Source organism: Stegostoma tigrinum, chromosome 2 (genome assembly GCF_030684315.1).
Source record: "Stegostoma tigrinum isolate sSteTig4 chromosome 2, sSteTig4.hap1, whole genome shotgun sequence".
Taxonomy (NCBI): domain Eukaryota; kingdom Metazoa; phylum Chordata; class Chondrichthyes; order Orectolobiformes; family Stegostomatidae; genus Stegostoma; species Stegostoma tigrinum.
This window is the reverse complement of record NC_081355.1, coordinates 60,761,863-60,779,842: the sequence shown is the minus strand read 5'-3', so window position 1 is coordinate 60,779,842 and position 17,980 is coordinate 60,761,863. Positions and strand designations below refer to the sequence as shown.

Genomic DNA, 17,980 nt, shown 5'->3' with positions numbered 1-17,980 from the left:
GTGATTAACATCTTACCCTCCTTGGAAGAGGTGGGCAAGGAGACAGGTAAGGGTCAGCTACCATCCTGGTGTCAGTCCACCTGAATATTGGTTGTCACTCCACCTCAGGAATTAAGTCCTGGAACCTTCCTGACCCACTGCCAACTACAGTCATTAAGCACATAATTAACCACCACTTCAGGGTCCCATTCTGCCATTGGCCTGCTTAACTGTGTTTGTGAAAGGCAAGAAAAGGAGGTAACTTGCCTGCCTGGTTGGATGGAGCCCTTGATTTGCCCCAGGTCTTGGTGTGATCAGGGTATGATAGGTGGGACAGAGGTCGTGACTGAAAGCCATTACTTGCCCTTGCCAATCCTGACAACGTCCACCCTGTAATTCGCACTTATCTTCCCACTCTGTTGCTGTTCAGTGCTGCTGTACAGCCAGCAGCCTGGGCCACTGAAGCAGCACAGCTTCTCGCAATGGCTGCAAGCCTCTGATTTCCCAGCAGCTTCAGACATCACTGTCCTAGGCGGTGACTGACTGAGAAGCCCGCAAGGTGACCACTTAGTGCTTGATTGGATCTTGGTTAGTTTACTCATTGGTGGTTATGGGGATGGGGGTTGATGTCTTGCTCTGAAACATGCCTGCTCCCACATTGAATCAAAAATAGGGGAAATGTCAACCTGCAACTCAAATACAGGAATACATGCTAGAAATCCCCCTGGAATAATATTTCCTTCTAAAGAGTAGGGTAAAAGCAAATACCTTTGTTTAATCAGACTCACACCATGAGATTTAAGCAACAGTGGGCTGATGAATGGAAGATATAGTTTCATTCTAATTCCACTAGAGAGGGAGGTCACCATATTGACATTTTTCTTTTCTTCTGGCTACTTTTAAATGGCTATGTAAGGCATGACTGGTCATTATGTTGTGCTACAAGTCTGCATTGTCTGTTGCTCTTGGCAGAGCATGTCTTCATCTCTGCTTCCCACAGACAGCACAACATTGAAAAATTGTGCACTTTCTGCCTATTCCGAAGCAAATCAATTGTACACATATGACTGATTAGTCTCTTTGTTCTGGCTGCAGATTTCTTTTTTGAGAGAATTGCTACAGTTTCTTTTTTTCCCCCATTTTTGAAATGATAGTCTAGGATATCTATGATAGTCTCCTGCTTGAGTAAATGAGGTGTAATTTGTCCTGTCTGATCTGCACAGAGGGAGAACCTTTTCTTTTATACCCCAGTTCAAGTCATTTTACATCTATTTGACTGTGATGGATGTTTTGGCTTGTGAGCTCACTTTAATTTACTGCAGGATGGCCTGAAGTGGACATTTGTCCAATGATATAATCGGCTGATAGAGAAGGACTTCAAAAGTGTAATTTTTTACAAACTTTCATTCTTTGAATAAGGTCTGAATTGTCATGAATCCATCATTGAAATTTGGACATGATTTTAGTGGAATTTTTGACACTTACCCTCTGGATCGTTGTGATAAATGGAAAGAAAAACCTATAGGCAACTACGATGACTGTTCCAAAACTGTTGAGTCACTTAAACCTGCAGTCATATTCTTGAAAAATAAATTGTCTACCATTCCTGCTCCAAAACTGTCCAAAATATATGCTTTTTGCCTTAACAGTTCTGGAACATTAGTTGAACGATTTTTAGAAAAGTAGTTTTGGATTATTACATCAACTTTGCAACTTACAATTACCAACTGACAAATAAAATGAAAGTTAAATAGAGCAGAATATATTATGCAATTTGTTAGTAAGATGATAACACAGTATTGGCCAATATGACTAACATAAATTTGGAGGATGTGGTCAAGTTATAGTTGTTCCACATTCTGAAACAGTTGTACATTTCAAATGTGGACAGAATCTGTGTCATTTTGGAATTGTGGCATCATATCTAAAGTCTAAAGATCTTTAGCAATGAAAACTGCACCTGGACTAGTGGAATGAATAATATCCTGTGGTTACTCCATTCCATACATGATTCCCTCAGAACGTTTACTTAGAAATGCGGTTCTATCCCTGCATTTCTTGTCCTTGTTGCTGCTGTTACGCACTGGCCCTGTAGCTTTGAATCATCTCTATTCATTTTTAAAACTAAATGAAGGAAAGATGTGGAAAAGAAGCTTATAATCTACTAGCAAGAATAAACAATAGGGCACTAGTATTTCAGGAATTTTACTTCAGCAATTGTTAAAATGGACTGGATCAGTAAAACTGATATTCAAAACTTTTCACTTCTTTATTTTCCTAATTTATTCTTTATGTCCTCTAGGGCTGGACTATTTATTTCATTACTTTTCTAATTCACTTTTGTTTCCTCAGAATTTGACCTTAAGTATTTGTACCTCGGCACCTTTGTACCTAAAATTGCGCTGTAATGCAGCAACTGTAAACTTTTTTCAATTCAATACTTGGGCGTTAGCATAAGACATGGAATGGCTAAAATACTAATCTATGAATTCTACATCCATTGTTCGTATATTTTTGTTATTTTTCTTGAAGTGTTTTAATGCAATTAAGTGGAAAGCTTAAGAACATGCATTTGGGAACCAACCAACACTGTCCTATGGTTAATATTTACAATATAGCCTCAGAACTAATTGGAAGCAGGGTATAGAATTGTGTGGAATAGTGGGGAATGCCCTCTCCCTGCTGCTATAAGTATGGTGCCAACTGCAGGGAAATACAATGCAATGCGGCATGGCCACCAGTTGTACCCGTGCAGCCTGGCTGTGGGTAGAGATGATAGAAGTGTCCAATATAGAAGCAGGAGCTGGCCATTCAGCTGTTTGATCATGCTCCACCATTTTACCGAATCATAGCTTTTTTTAACCTCAGTGCTATTTTCTGCCCAATCCCCAGAACTGTTAATATCTTTAATATGTAGAGATCAATCAATCTATGCCTGGAACATACTGAATGACTGAGTTTTCACAGCACCCTGAGACTGTGAAATCTCACCATGCTCTGAGTAAAGAAACTCCTCCTTCTTGTCGTTCTAAATGTCTGTCTTCTTACATTGAGACAGTGCAGGACCCAGACCACTCCTGACAATGGAAACATCCTTCCAGCTATCACCCTGTTGATCCCTGTACGTGTTTTATGCTTCATTAATAGTGCCTCTCCTTCTTCTCAGCTCTAAAGAATACAGGCCCAATTTCCTCATAGGATAAAGCTACTATCCCAGCAATCAGTCTGGTGAACCTTCATTACAATCCCTGTATTGCCAGTGTATCTTTCATCAAGTCAAAGACCAAAACTGTACACAATACTCTAAGTGCTGAGTGGTGGATTAGCCATGGTAAATGCAGGGTTACAGGGATAGAGTTAGAGGCTGGGTCTGGATGGGAAGCTCTTTGCAGGGGCGGTGCAGACTCAATGGACAGAATGGTAACTTTCAGCCCTGTATGGATTCAATAAAAAAAATACTCCCAGGTGCCATGTCACTAAGCAATTGCAGCAAGACACTTTTGCTCCCATACCTAAATCTTCTTACAATGAATGCCAATTTAACAGTTAGAATCATAGAATCCCCACACTTCGGAAGTAGGCCAATCATCCCATCAAGTCCTCACCGACCCTCCAAAGACATCCCACCCAGGCCCACCCTCCTATCCCTGTCTCCCTGCATTTCCCATGTCTAACCCACTTAGCCTGCACATCCTGGACCCAATGGACAATTTAGCATGGCCAATCCAACTAACCTGCTCATCTTTGGACTGTGGGAGAAAACTGGAGCACCCGGAGGAAACCCATGCAGGCACAGAGAGAATGTGCAAATTCCACACAGCTGGCCGCTCAAGCATGAAGTCGAACCCAGGTCCCTGACGCTGTGAGGCAGCAGTACCAACATCTGAATGATCCTTGTCTTTCTAATTGCATGCTGCACCTTAATGTTAACTTTCAGTGACTCATAAACAAAAGCATTCAGCTTCCTTTGCACATCAACAATTCTCAATCTTCTACCGTTTAAAAGAATGTGGTGCATTTCTGTTTTTCTGATCAAAGTGGACAGTTTCTCATTTCTTTCACATTATGTTCCAATCGCCACACTCTTGCTCATGCACTTAGTCTGCCAAATCCCCTTGAAGCTTCTTCGGATCCTCCTCACACCTTTCATTCCCACCTTGTTTGGTGTCATTAGCAAACCTGGAAACAAGCATTCTGTGCCCCTTCCAGCAGCACAGACTTAGGCTGGCTCTTCTTAACCAAGCCCTCTACCCTGCCCAGACATAATTGTTCCTCAGTGGGCTTTGCCTGAATGGTCAATTCATTCTAACTCCAGGCCTCCAATGGTGTTCCTCATCTTGGATCTGCAGCAGTGGCCATCATTTCCAGTGGTATGGCTAGGGCTGAAGAGCCCGTCGATTGGTCAGCCACAGTTGGAGGTTGGACATCCAGTTTTGGGTTGGGGAGGTCAGAAACCACATCTTCATGTAAAACAGCATTGCTGCTTTCGGGGCAAGACGGGGGCAGGCTTGACCCTGTCTGTCTGGGGCCAGAACCTCAGTATTAAATCCCACTCAGAGTTTCCTCGTCCACCCACATCTAATTTTGCTTCAATGGCTTTACTACTGAGTGTAAACTCAATCCCTGGATATGGATGGATGGTCAAGTGTCTGTACACCCTGTATGAAGCCACATATTGACCCATGTTCATCAAGTGTCTATGGTGATCTAACAGCCAGAGGGCCCGTGTGTGTCGGAACAGTTCAGATGATTCCATTACCTCCCATTCTGTGAAGTGGTGTGTTAAAAGTACAGCAAAATATAATATTGTGGTTGCATCCAGTGTCCCTATGGTTTTTGTATTTAATTAATACAGATTTCAACATGTACAAGAAGAGGTATAAGACCAATATTTCATTGCTGCACAATACAGATTAATACCCAAGCCATATTTCTTGAATTAACAATAAAGTTTCTCATAATTTTCAATAACTAAACAAAGTTTACAATCAATGTTTTTAAAAAAGCTGCTGACAAAGACCTAGTGATTTTACCTTGCACAATGTTAATTCTAACGTTGACCCATTAGGGGTCTGCAGCTTTGAGCGACTTCAGTCCTATCAAGCAATCAACTACAATTCTCCCAGACATCAAACTAGGAAGTAAAAATATTGACCACGCTTCACTTTTTAATAATTTTACAGAAAGCAGACTGACATCAGGGACATACACATGGGGATTAATGTAGAAGCCAAAATATCCTAATTTTTTAAAAAAATGTAGTTTACAATAGTGGAGAAATACAGTAAATATGAAATTCACTGTTCAGGGCCAGAAAGGTGATGATTGACTACACTATTAAGAACCCAGCAGATCTCATTCAATAAAACATATTTTTTCAAGGCTTTTTTTTAAACAATGAGCCTAATGAGCATAAAAGGTTCATATCAAAGCAGCAATTTCTGATTAATTTTCAGTCACAAAAATTTTATCAGCATATACTGTGAAGGGGTTGAAGTCATTGACTTCTGAATTTTCATTTTGAATTGCACAATTGTAGAATATGCCATCAGTTTCACAGAGGAATAGCGGTGAGAAACAACTGTTTTGCTATTATTATGCCTTCTTTCCAGGCCAATATGTTTAAGACCATGTAAATTTTATTTATATCTGAGGACATGCTGCAAATTCCTTGCTCTTGAAGAAAACAAAACAAAATTCACATGCCTTTAACTCTTTATTTTTCAGCTCAGGACTGAACTCACAAAAGAAAACTTCATAAAAATATTGAGAAGGTCAAATAACACCATCTTTTAAAATTGTGATTTCACATGTTTTCTCAACAGTTACACAAAGTCCTCAAAAGTATTTAAAGTCGTTATGAAGCTGCAATTTTCTCTGAAGAGTGCTGAATGCAATACAGGTGTTTCCTTATTGGGAATATTTCAGCTTGGAGACAACTATGCTCGTTTAATAATATTCACTGCTTCACTGGCAAATAAAGTGTGATAGTTCGTCACATTATTTCTCTTTCCTTGTCACAAAACTGTACTAAGAACTTGACATACGAGTGTTAAAGGGGTCTAGGTACGTATACACATTTACTGTCAGTCAGTCTTCAAAAGGAAACTGTTATCCTCATAAAATAACTTGTCATTTCGTCAACGTTGCTTTGATATTACAGTATTACCAGTCAAGACCAGTGTCTGCTGGTTACTGTTAGGAATTCATTGAAAGGACTATTTTGTAAAAGAGATCTGCTCGAAAGAAACATTGAAATCTTGTGCGTCACATCTGTTGCAATGTGTAGAATTCTGCTCAGTGGTACGATTGCTTGGTCATTGGAACAGCAGGCTCCATTTAAAATTCAATGTGTGGTCAAGCAGTTTGAACCTCAAAAGCCCCAAAACATACATGCAGTTTTCAGTGAAACTAAGAAAACTTGAAAAACAAATCCCACTTAATCTCTTTCATCCCAGTCTGTGCCAGCTATTTTTTTTGTTGAAAGATAAAATTTTTGGAAAGCTTTTCCTGCAGACATTGAAAATCAGTCGATCTAAAAGTGTAGCCAAGGAAATTGATTGGATATGTTTTAAATGTCAGTTCTCTCTCTTTTCCCTTTTGCAGTCCATTAAGAATAAGCTCATGTTACTTGGCGATTGATTTGATGCCAACCTTTACTCACATGCACATTCCATTCTCAAAACTTTCCTAACTTCAGACAAGGAAAGGACACATTGTCCCAGTGTAAAGTGCGTGGGATGGCACTGCAGTAAAATTGCATCTGTTTGTTGGTGAGAAAATAGTTAACCTCATCCATTCACAGAAATTCAGTAAGGGAGGATTAAATGCAGCCTACAAGGGCAGGAGCCGTGGTATGTCTGGTGACTTAATTAGTCAGAACACAAAATGATGATTTCCCGTCAGCACGTTGAGGTGCACAGTTAAAGACAATGACACATTGAGCATTTTGTTGACCTCTGGTGGGCTCGTGCTTGCAATACAATTGAATGCCGCGAATATTCATTAATGTGAAACAGTTTCTAATTAAGTACTGCCATCAAGATGAAGTCAGCTACATAAAATAATGTCATAGCAAGTGGCTCGCAAACATTTAAATGTGGCGTTTCCTTCTCGCAAACATTTAAATGTGGCATTTCCCTCGAGGCTTTGTGTAGTGTGTGTAGGTTCAGTGATTTTCCTTGTTCACTTCTATTGCACAAGGGAAGGCAGAAGAGGAGTGGGCTTTAGTGTAGGAACATAGTACAGGTAAGCATGAGACAGTGTCAGAGCATGTTCAGGAGTGGAACTCAGGGGCATGAGGATTGGAAGTGGAATTTACAGGAGAACAGAGAGTGAGATTGTGGTATGAAGTGGTAGAAAGGACCTGACACTCTGGCGTTGTGATAGCAGGGACTGTCATTCAAGGTCAAGAAAATTAGGGACCTCAGTACTGTAAAGGTGTGGGTTCATCTCAGGACATTGGCTGAAAAAATCCTTGTAAAGCTCTGGGACCACCCACAACACTTGCGTATACTTGCTGAGATTGATCTTGGTAAAAGTCCTTTACAGTGAGTGGCCATGCTGCACAGATTGGAGGGTAGAGTTCTGGACACTACAATGGGCACTCAGTAAAGAGCAAACACAAAAATGTGACCCCCCCGGGTGGGGAGGGTGTGATGGAGGGGCAGGGGAGGAAGTCTTACACAAATGCCATCCTCTCCAACAGCACCCCTAGAACTCTAACAGAGAAGTGGAGCTCTGTTTTGCCCCTGCATGCCACGTTCAGGACATATGCCAGGAACTGCCCATGTACATCGGACTGACATTTGCTTGTCAGGGTGCACAGCTGTCTTTTAAAGATGCCGTGGGTGGAGGGATGCTGATGAGTTATGGGATGTCTGCTAAGTGGCAAGTGATTCAGCATTGGTGCTTGGTAGGATGTGTTGGAAATTGGACGTGGTAGATGCCACAGAGTTGTGGGAGGTAATAAAGAGCTGAGTTTGGTAAAACAGGGTGGGAAACTCACTAGGTCTCACAGTGAAAAACCCTGACCCAAATCCGACTCAGCCAAAACAAAAGTAAGATTCATCTCACAGACTTTTTCATGTGTTGTTCAAGTGGCAATGATATAATGCTTGGAGTATCAATATCAAATAAACACATTCCAGATTTCTAGCCAATAAAATGCGTAAATCAATTCACTACAATAAAGTAATGTATTAGGCCAGGTGTGGTCAGTAAAAGCTGACAGTTCACTCACATTTTAGTGAAACTCTACATCTCAGTTAAATGTTACTCATGATTTGTGAAAACTGCCCATGTTGTATGTCTGTCATATTTAAAGAGACGTTACCAGCTGGTGACAGAGAAACATTTGGCCCATTTTTCAATTAGAGATGTCACTGCATAAATTGCAGTTGTCAGGCTTGTGTTCCAGAGGATGATGCATTGCTCAGGATACATACACTGGTGTCAGCTTTTACCTGCATGGACCATTCCATTACCTGCCTCCCAGAGGGACCATATCTTGAAAAATCACCAAGCATTCAGTCCTTGAGTTTCTTGTCACAGAAACTAAAAGTTGCAAAAATCTACAAATGCACAGTACAAGTTTCAAAAGGTGCCTTTTTCTGTGCATGGCAGACCTTTTCACCATCCCATTACAGGTAGAACAGGCCAAAGGTGGACAAGGTCTTAACAGTTAGCTAACTCCTAACTAAACTAGTAATAATTTTAAGCTCAGTAAGGTTTGCTCCTTTCTCCTTAGGGCTATCAGGTGCTGAGGTGTTCACCTCACAAATGTATTAGAACTTCCTTAAAAATTCTCTAACTCTATAGCAGGTACAATTCAATGCTGCTGGGGCTAATCTTTGCTTTGAATTGTAATCTTTTCTTAAAGTCTAGATCAAGAGTGTTGATAATCTATCTTATTGCTAGATTACTACAGCACAATTTTCTTGACTCCATTTGATAGAGGAGCCTTTCAATTGTTAACCACTTGTTTCTCAGCTAAAATAATTGCATCAGGCTACTGCCAGAATAGTTTGCACTCACTTAATGATGGAGCATGACCCAAAAATAGCAGCACATTCACATTTCTGTTTGCGCTACACCTCAGCAATTAGATGCAACACATTTGGAACTATTTCTGTTCAGTCAGTGTCACCCTGCCATATGACGGAACCCTTGTGGGACCCATTTACCTATTAGAATCAACATGCAAGTTCTTAATATGTTCACTTATATGGTCATTCATTGCCCAGTTAGCCAGGCGACTGTTTTGATGTGCATATTGCCTGCCAGTTGTTAGCTTTAAGAGGCAAAGGACAAGCATCAACAGTACATGTTGATCTCATTTCTCAAGGTGGTGAATGGCCAAACTGGGTAATACATAAATTGCCTGCGAGAAGCTGCTTCAAAAAGGAAAATATAATCTTTTCAAAGGGTTTTTTTACACCCAGTCATGTAGGATTGCTACTCTGAGCTCCTCAGTATCTTTCCAGAGAAGCATCAACCCTTTTTTTACCATCTGACTAATCTTACTTACAATCTCGCTGTGCGATACGCATCTGTCTCAGAGACCGACCAGTAATGCCCCCATAACTCACCAAGAAAATATTAGTGCGGTTTAATTACCCGTTCGAAAGAGGCTACTTTGCTGACCCATGCTCATTTGATGCCTGAACGAAATATTGTCACTCAGTTTCCAACTGTGTGTACTTTTTGGTAATATCGGCAGGTAGATTCTTCATCCCTCAGAGTTCAGGATTACAACTGCAATATCTAACATCTTGTATCCAACTCAGTTAGGATTAACAAATTAAATACAAACCAGAAATGAAATGTGCTCCTTTGACCTAGATGGTTTTAGTTCCAGGTCACAGTCTTCTACGCGGGTAAACTTCTTAAAAACAAGCTAACTCCAAATCAGATCTCCAGTGTTTTGTCCCAGCAGGCATTACTCTGCACCCTCCAACTAACAGCGAGGAACAGTGACCAAATGTTCAAGACTTTAACCTGCAATTCCAAGCTCGCCCTCTTGACAAGAGAAAATCATATCCTAACAAATTAAGTTAACACAGCATGGGTCAGTGACATTTGAAACAACAAATATCTCTGCCTGGAGCATTCCTCTGTGACAAGTTGAAGCTGTTGTGTGGGATTGGCTATAAAATATATTCAGGAGGCCACAGTGGAGTTGAAGAAGGAATTTGTGACATTCTTATCTGTGACAGAAAAATGTTAGGAAACCTCTGGCACTTTGAAAATAACAAGCAAGTGCAATAAGATTGTGAGCCCAGTTTATGATAAAAATGAGAGTTTAAAACAGCCTTGTGAAAATTGGCTCCAAAGTGCTAGCTTTTTGGTGTGGCCTGAGTCTTCAATTATAGAAGGATCTCATGAAATGCTTCACAGGAGAAGGGGGAGAATTTAGCAGATAATACTTAAAACGAAACTACAGCAGAATCGAATAATCTGAGCCTCTGTCAGCACAACCATGCCTGTTTCCCTTTTTCGGTTTATAATGTGCCAAATGGTTGCCATAATGGTTCTTTTCAGCTGCAATTGCACAGAACGAGGGGCAACATTCTCTGACTTGTATCAGAATTGTTTTGAAAACGGTTGGAGATGGAGGACCACAAACACCTTGCCTCAGATTTCTTCTGTAAATTACTATAGTTTAGGCAGTCTCATGTGGTCAAAGTCACAGCAGTTTAATCAATGCAGCTTTCAGCCGAAGATTAACTTCAAAATGTCCCCTTTTATTCTGTCCAACGGTTTTGCAAATTCTGTCAAAGCAACAAAATTGATCTTCTTCATATAGATTCCCAACCTTCTCTGTGTCACAAACTTGTCAGGCCATCTGTTTAATGGTGCTCTTGCCAGCAGTCATGGAAATAGTTTTCAATGTTAGGGATATTAGTTTGCAGCAGTTGAATGCACAACAGCCTATCATGTATAATGTTCCATAAAATAGCCAGTGGGCCATTCCTCAAATTGAATTACAGGTTGTTCCACATGGTAAATTGTCCTGTAGAGCAAGGCATAGATATATTGGATTTTCTGTCTATTAAGCAAGTTATATTTGGTTTTCATCAGATTTATTGCAGAGAGAAAGGTGAGGTGAGGGATGCAGTGTATCCACTGCAATGGTCTGAATTGATAACATAAATAACAAACTACTAAAGAATTAGAAAGTGCACAATTTGCAAAGTATTTCAACATATTTCAAATCTTTTCCATTCCTTGTAATAATGTTCGCAATCTGTGACTTTAAAAACCTTGAGCAAACATATCACATCTCACCTTTGCAAAGTATTGTAAATACAAGAGTGGCCTCAAGGTGTCACAATTTAAGAGCCTCATGGTTGACTGGTTGGCAGAAATTACATGCATCAATAAGTGCCAATAAGGAATGAGTAACTGGTAGAAAACCAAATCTGGCACTTTGTAAAGCTATAATTCACAAATTACTGCAAAATTAGCCAATTAAATTGTTCCAATAATATTTCCACCTTGTCTTTTCTATAAAACTCTAAATTGTAAGCACGATCATCACCAATAAAATGTTGAAACAAAATAACCCCTACATGGGGTTATTTAGTGCTTCTGAAGACTCCCCTCTTGCCTCCCCTCCTCCTCACCATTCCTTCTCCCTTGTCCAGCCTTTTAGGCCTCATCTACTTGGAGCCAGTTTACAATGGAGATGTCACTTTTACCCAGGGAATTCTACTCACCCTGGACAAATCAATATGTATATGATGCTGGTGTAATGTTGTTTGTGCCATTTGCACCATGCTGCTGTGAAAGCCCAGTATTAATAGTCAATAAAGGTAGCCTTATCAAATATTCATTCACTATGTTTGTCCAACCTTGAGCTTCTGACCATCTATTCTCAATGGCCTTTCACTTGGTAACTTAGTTTTCAGGTGTCCACATGACAGCCTTTATAAGTCCCTGCATAAATCATAAAATCAGACAGTACAAAAGAGACCCTTCAGTCCATCTCGGTTGCTCTGTCAAATAAACTATTCTAAATCCACATTAGTCCCACTTGCCAGCACTTGGCTTGAATGTTATGACATTTCAAGTGCTCATCCAAATGCTTTTTAAAGGTTGTGAGGTTTCCCACTTCAACTTCTCTTCCAGGTACTGCATTCCAGATTCCCACAACCCTCTGGCTGTTTTCTCACATCCCCTCTAAAATAACATAACCTGCCTGCTCTTATGTAGTCTGTGCCACGACCGCTAAAGGCGAGTGGCTTAATTTCTCTCCCTTCTCCCTTTGAAAACTTTTTAAAACAAATCTTTATGAAACTTACTTTGTTCTCCGGTATGAAGTGTCCCATGGATGTTGCAGGAATCTGAAGGTGTTGTAATGGAAACTTGTGTTATAAATAATGGAAATCAGAGGTTTTGAGCTAAAAAGGTTATGCACTTAAGTTTCATAAAGAGACAGATGAACAGTATATCTCAGCAAATAGTATGTCTTACTACTGGGGACTCTTACAGTTAGTGGTGTCTCAGTTCTGGGCCAGGAGGTCTGGGTTTAAGTCCTACCTGCCTCAACAGGTTGATTTTAAAAAAATTGATGTCTTACTGCAGTCTGGTTTTGCTCCTAATCCCTTTCCAAATCAGTCAGGTATGAAGTCTAGAAAGGTGTGGTAAATGTCAGCAGGAGGGAGAAAGAGTCTGGTAAAGGAACACCAGCATTATTGCTCTGCAGGGTGGGCTATAATTCAGTTTGGATGTCAGTTCAGTTGTCATAATTTTGAGCTTGGAAAGGATGAGTTCAGGACGAGGGGCAAGAGGGGTGACGTTAGAGACATTAAATAATCACATGCAGGGATTATCTTTGTTTCAACGTTGTATTAGTGATAATTGCAAATATACTGTATTATGCAAAAGACAGAGTAAAGACATTAATTTTGGAAATTTGCCCAACTTGAGCCAAGAAACGAAGCCAGTTCTGATATGGACTGTTGAAAGTTCCAGAATTTTGGAGGAGAATATTAATTGTTCCCAGTGTGGTTGATTATCATTCAAATAGATGCCCTGCAAGTTGACAAAAAGTTTCTCTTGCCTTCAGGCCAGACCCAGTTTAGGCCTCCATGTTGCTCAGGTACAAACATCATTGCATATCTATTGTTGCTGGATAACTTCTGCCTCCAGGTATGCATTTTGGAATAAGGTCTGCGCAAGAAAATATTGGACTCAAGTCCTGTCTCTGAGTGAAGATTAAGTCAGCAATGTTTTTAGCAGTTAGGTGATCTATTGCTCGAATAAATTGGCTGTATTACAGCAACAGGTGAATAGCTGGTGCATTTATGCTGCAGCTGGACTGTGATAGACATCTGGAACCACACTGCAATAGACCACCCATGAGCAACACCACAAAGAGCTTGTGTTTTATTAATCTCTTTGAACACCTCATTATGGAGAGGGGCAGATCATAGTTGATGGATGCTGTGTTTTGTCACTGGTTCAATTTTTGCACAGAATCCTTAAAATTGGTGTGAAGTGAGGTTTTTCAAATGCTACAAAAGGAAATAAAATACTGTCGAGTTTCTTGGTCAGAAGATTTGTGGTGTGCCTTTGAGGCAGAATTTGTAAATCAGACTGACTGACTCATGGAAAGTCCTGGTTCTGTACAATTGCTTGACGATTTAAATAGAACACTGACTTCCAGATCTTGCATTGATTAGATTTTATTGCGTCATTATTGTTTAAATTTGCAATAGAAGGGTAAATTTTGAGACCTGTGCCACTGGTGACATTAAATATAGCAACATTCATACTTGCTGAGCAATATTATCTTTTTAACTTTTACCATGACATAACTCAAAACGGGCCTTTTATGTTATTCCACCAGGTAATGGAAGGCAGCAATTCTTTTTTCTCTCTCAATTTTGTGATACTTCACCGACATAACTGCTCACTTAAAACCAGACTTCTCCAGGCAAAAACATAACATACACGGTACATTTTTGGATCGTTTTACAGGCTTGCTATCCTGGTGGAATGCATGCAAAAGTGCTCTGTCCATGATTTTACTTTGTCCATTTTAACTGACAGAGAGTTGAAGGCTGTATATACTCAAGTTCACAAAATACATTTGCCAACAAGTGCGGCGCAAACATGAGACATACGCTTTAAAAATTATCCCTGTAGCAGTGGTTAGATTTTATGAATATTTAAAAATGAAACACATTAAATCTTTACAGTTGTGTTGTTTTTTGTTTGGTTTGATTAGATAACAGCATGGTCTTATCAGACCCAGAAGTTTTGTGGTTGAAACCCTGTTCCTGAGCATAATCTAGGCTGTTATACTTCAGTGCAATCCTAAGGGAATGCTTTGTTGTTGAAGGTGAGCTGTTAAATTGAGGATTTAAGATTTCACAGCAGTACTTGAAGAAAAACAGGTCAGCATTCCTCTTTGAGCAACACAGACACAATTGATTAGCAGATCTTGCTCTTTATGGGATCTTGTCTGTGCTATGACTGTTGCACTAACAATACAATAGATATCAACATTACCGGAATTAGCTGATTGCAGGCATATATTGACACATTACTGAGGGTTGTGTAAAGCTACAATGTAAATGGAAGCCGATTTTGCAGAAGAAAAGAAAAACTTGAGCAACATAATAGAAAAATATGAATAAAGAACATTTTTGTGCCATTGAGATTCATCCAAGTTGTCTCTATAAATAATGCATCCAGCTGCATTGTGAATTAGGTTTTTTGCAAGTTCTGTTACTAGATATAGCACCTGGCTTTCAAATGCACAGCACTATATTTGGCCCATACCACACAATGCAGAACTTCCTTAAATCAGAAAGAAACATTGTACAGATGAAGTATTTGGCTGTATACAGAAAAACACAAAGAAATCTATTCTCATTTTATCTACAACATGTACACTCATTGCAAATTTTCAAATTTAGGCTTCCTCAGTTGAATCACCCTGCAGTACATTTGTGCATCCTTGTTGGTACAAATAGTACATCAACAACAAGATGGCTCTTTTATATCAAGGGTATCTCTTAAAGTCTCTCACAGTTGAGCTGCAAATAACAGCTTCATTGGAATTTCAATATAGGGATGCAAGAAACTATGTGTGGCTGAGTCTCATTTTGCATTATCACAGAGAAAGTGGAAAATAAACGGCTTTGACTTGAGCTGCCTCATTACAAAACACATGGTTTTGATCTTTATTTGATCTCTGTTAAAGGTTTCTTTGTCTGGAAAGGGAAGCTACAGCATTTCCCTGAACACAGCATACTTCGCAGCATTCTCACCAGACGCTTTCTTCCGCTGCTGCTTTTGTCTGGCAATGAGCAAACCGACATTAAATGTTGACATTCATGTTCGTCATTCACTCTGTGATACAGCAAGGATATGAAGTGATGAGAAACTATTTTGTTCAGATTAGGGTAGGGTTAGATACACCCAGCCTCTCCAGTCACACACAATTATCCTCTGTGTTGTAGCAGGTGGCTGAAAAGAGATGTTCACCTGTCAGATTTTACAAATCATTCATCAATATCAAATGAACTCCGAAGACTGAAAATTTGTTTATTCTTAAAGTGTGATGTGCGTGTTGATGTGGAAATTGGATCATCACGTCCACACAAGAGATTGCTGCCTCTCAATAAAGAAACTGAGCTGTTTTGAGGAGTGATCATTTGACTTCCACCCAGTACTCGGTGAAGAAATTGTAATTATACTTATTCAGTTTTAGCTCCATAAATCAGTGAGATTGAAGTTAATTTGAATAATAGCTTGCACTCCTGTTTATAAAGACAGTAGATTGTGAGCAGTAGAGCTAACAATGGTTCTGTTTTTTCACCCGGGTGCAGAGTGTATGATCTTCAGTAAAATTCTCTAACTTTGTTGCAGTCGCTCCTCCATTTTAAAAAAAAGCAGTGTTTTTCACAGTCTGGAAAGATCTACATACATGTGTTTTCTGTTAGTGTGTAATCATCTTCCAATGTGACCTTCTTTCCTCTCCTCACTCTCCCAGAACATACAGTTCTAAGACTGAAAATGTGTGTTCCAGGTGTTGAGGTATTGGATTGGCAAGCAGCTGAGACATTCACAGAGATAAACCTGGAACTTTTTTACAGTATTCCAACTCTGCCTAGTCATACTTAAAGGCAGTTGCACATTCACTCTCACATGTTCACCCAACATCAATTTCTACATTTTGATAGATGTCAGTTCTGAGAGAGCCATAGCAAAGAAACATTCCCCTATCCCCTTTTTCACATTGCTAATTCCATTTCTTTTTCCCACATTGTTACCCACTTATGCTGCATTACCTTAGTGAAAGCATATACACCTTTCTAAGACAGCTCACAGTGCCCCTCCCTGATCAGCTGGGAGGAAGCGCAAATTTCCTTCCCCGTCAAGGTGGAAGGCTGTGCATCTCAAGTCTCCACTGAAAGTTTCGACTTATGACAAGTACCAGCTGCTCTTGAGTTTTACCTGAGAGTCTGATGATATGACAACAGATTATTTTTCAGATCATGTTTAAGAAGAGAGTGTAGCCTCGCAAACTAATAACCTAGAAAGAGACATACTGTTCACAAGTTCAACATCAGTTTGTCCCCTAAAGGATGGCTTCAAAGACTGCAGTAATATAATTTAAAAGCTAGGTTAAAACTTTGACATGGACGTTGATTGCTTCTGTGATGTGGCCATTTATTTATTTATTTTAATTAATCACTAATTGGCCCGGAGGTTTCTTTCAGTAAACAACATTACTGCAGACAAATGAGAGCAAAAAGCGTGAGGAGGAGTGGTTGAAATATTCCTGCTGGTCCCTGGATAAGAATTCATAGGGCCATTAAAGTGTTACAATGGAGAAGGAGGCCATTCAGCCCATCAAGTCTGCACTAGCTCATCTAAATAACCGTTATGGCTCTCCCTCAGTAGTGGCTATTGAGGAGTTTGTAACTTAAACCTCCTCTAAACTTACTTTATGCATTTTTCCTTGTCCTGTTACTGCCCCATTTGGCTTAGCACCATGAACCATTTGTGATTTAATCTATCCTGCACTCAACCCTATCAGTGACCTACATTTTGTTTCTCTTCCCTACCTCCCCTTTCACTTGCTGGAAATCTATTCCATTTTTAACTTTTCTAAGTTCTGCTGGAAGGTCCTAGGCCTGAAATATTAACTCAGTTTCTCTCCTGATTGTGACCCAGCTCATGCAAGTTGAAAGCAACATTTGCACATTCACACTTTGGCCCACGAATGCAAGATAACATTGATCGTACATTAATGCAAGAAGCAGAGTCAACCACTTTCCACGACATTCAATTGATACAACCACTGGGGTTCTATTTCTCATTTGGTGTTAAAAAATCTTCCATTCATTGTACCTTCCTTTGACTTTCTTGCTGTTGGCATCAATGGAAAGTACCCAAAGTATCAAAGTGAGTAGAATTTTAACTGTGGCGAATCAGTCCCAGCGACAGCTGTTCTTTTGTTGATTAAAATATCACAGGCATGTGCAGAAAATAGTCAAGAAAGGCATTGGAATTCTGCCCTTTATATCTAGAGAACTGGAGTCCAAGGCTGCAGAGGTTATGCTGCAGTTATAACAAAACCCTGGTTCGGCCCAACATGGAATACAGTGAGCAGATCTGGGTACCACACCTTAGGAAGGATGTATTGGCCTTGAAGAGTGTACAAAGTAGGTTTACAAGATTGATATCTGAACTTCAGGGGTTAAGTTATGAGGAGAGATTTTACAAATTAGGTGTATTTTCTGTAGAATTTACAGGTGATTTGATCAAAGTCTTCAAGGTATTAACAGGAAAAGACAGAGTAGATAAAGATAAACTATTTTCACTGGTTGGGGATTCTAGAACTAGAGGGCATAGTCTGACATTAAGCCATGTCATTTCAGGAGGGATGTTAGAAAGCACTCCCACACACGAAGGATGGTAGAGGTTTGGAATTCTACCACAAACATCAGTGGACACGGGATCTGTTGTTCATTTAAAC

General features: G+C 39.9%; 1 protein-coding gene across 5 annotated transcripts in view; it reads left to right on the top strand.

Moving 5' to 3' along the window:
- Nucleotides 1-17,980, top strand: part of rbms3 (RNA binding motif, single stranded interacting protein) — a 1,261,622-nt gene that overhangs the window by 969,121 nt on the left and 274,521 nt on the right. The window lies entirely within an intron of this gene.